At 30.2% G+C, this 1,351-nt stretch overlaps 1 protein-coding gene across 3 annotated transcripts in view; it reads left to right on the top strand.

Annotated features, from left to right (window-relative positions):
* The window catches only part of LOC107731209 (tumor necrosis factor receptor superfamily member 5-like), a 9,694-nt gene continuing 8,343 nt past the window's right edge, over window positions 1–1,351 (top strand). For all 3 annotated transcript variants that reach the window (XM_016542221.1, XM_016542220.1, XM_016542222.1), the window contains exon 1: window positions 1–154. The gene's annotated coding sequence lies outside the window, so the exon portion shown is untranslated. The remainder of the gene's footprint in view (window positions 155–1,351) is intronic.

The following is a 1,351-nucleotide window of genomic DNA, read 5'->3' as shown; positions in this document are numbered from 1 at the left end:
TTATTGTGAACTGGCAGTAAACACTGGGCTTGGTCTATCTGACGCCATATTAGGAATACAAACTGAAACAACGCCGCTATATTTTGAGTCAACCAACGGCTGTGACTAATGTTTTGTGAAAGTAGAAGAAGTGATATTAGCCCTGTATCTGCTGGTAAGTGGTTTTATGGTTGTATTATTAAGGAAAAACACGTGACCTGCAAGTTTAAAGTCCAAATTAGCATATCACGAGACTTGTTAGAAATACAAGCTGAAAAATATCGACCAATATAGGTTATAGCCTATAACTGTGTTCATTTTGTCTTTGAATTACTATAGTAGGCTACTATTATAGCCTATGATCGTACTATTTCTTGATATCCTTCATTTTGATTTATTTCTAAAGTGAAAGTGAAATTACCCATCTCCTCCACCATCGTAGATTCCAGTTAATCCAGTTTAGCTGTTTTCATGCAAGAAATCTTACATGATTATATTTTACCGACTGTTGCATAGCTACTTAATAAACTGGTGTTTCTTCAACTCTAAGCACTTTGTATCTAAATGAACAGTTTTTATGTATTTTCATATACAGTCAAACCAAAAAATTTTCAGACACCACATATAATTTTTGATATTTTTTTACTAGTGTGTGCATTATGTAAGTGAGGATAGCAAAATAAAGTGAACTGTGACATATTATACCCAAAAATTCTTCATACAGTGGACGACCAGTAAAATGAATAAATTATTCAGACACTTTGACCTGACCATGTTTTGCTTAAGTGTTTTTTCTTTAATTGATAATGCAAACTTTTTACACCACAGACTGAACAAAATTAAGCATTGCTTGGTAATTGGTTGACCTATTACTGTATCTAATTGTGTACTTAAATTTAACAGCTGAATAATTTTTGGTTGATTGTAATCCATTACATACCTTTCTATCAAAGTTATCTGACATTATCAAGATGAATTTGTTCTGACACAGTTTAACTCTGAGTTCTTGTCATATTTTATTTACATTTTCTAAACTATAGCAAATAAACTGTGATAATGTGATAATTCCTTTAACACTAAGATTTTTGATTACTAAGATTATTATAATTATTTTGAAATTAAACAACTATAAAGACTGCTACAAATATATATATATACAATTATAAAGTAAAATGAGAACTTTAAATTATTTTCCCCTATAAATTAAATTCACAATTGGGTAGAATGTGCAAACATTTAAAAAATTTAAAACAGCAAATATTGTAAATATTGATCAAAACATCCTAGAAAACGAATGTTTAAAGGCAGAGTATGTGATTTCTGGTAGCCAATGTTGATATTTGAAATCACCAAAACAAACACGCCCCTACCC

The sequence above is a fragment of the Sinocyclocheilus rhinocerous genome, unplaced genomic scaffold (assembly GCF_001515625.1).
Source record: "Sinocyclocheilus rhinocerous isolate Xijiao unplaced genomic scaffold, SAMN03320098_v1.1 scaffold1600, whole genome shotgun sequence".
Classification (NCBI taxonomy): domain Eukaryota; kingdom Metazoa; phylum Chordata; class Actinopteri; order Cypriniformes; family Cyprinidae; genus Sinocyclocheilus; species Sinocyclocheilus rhinocerous.
This window is presented reverse-complemented; position numbering and strand designations above follow the sequence as displayed.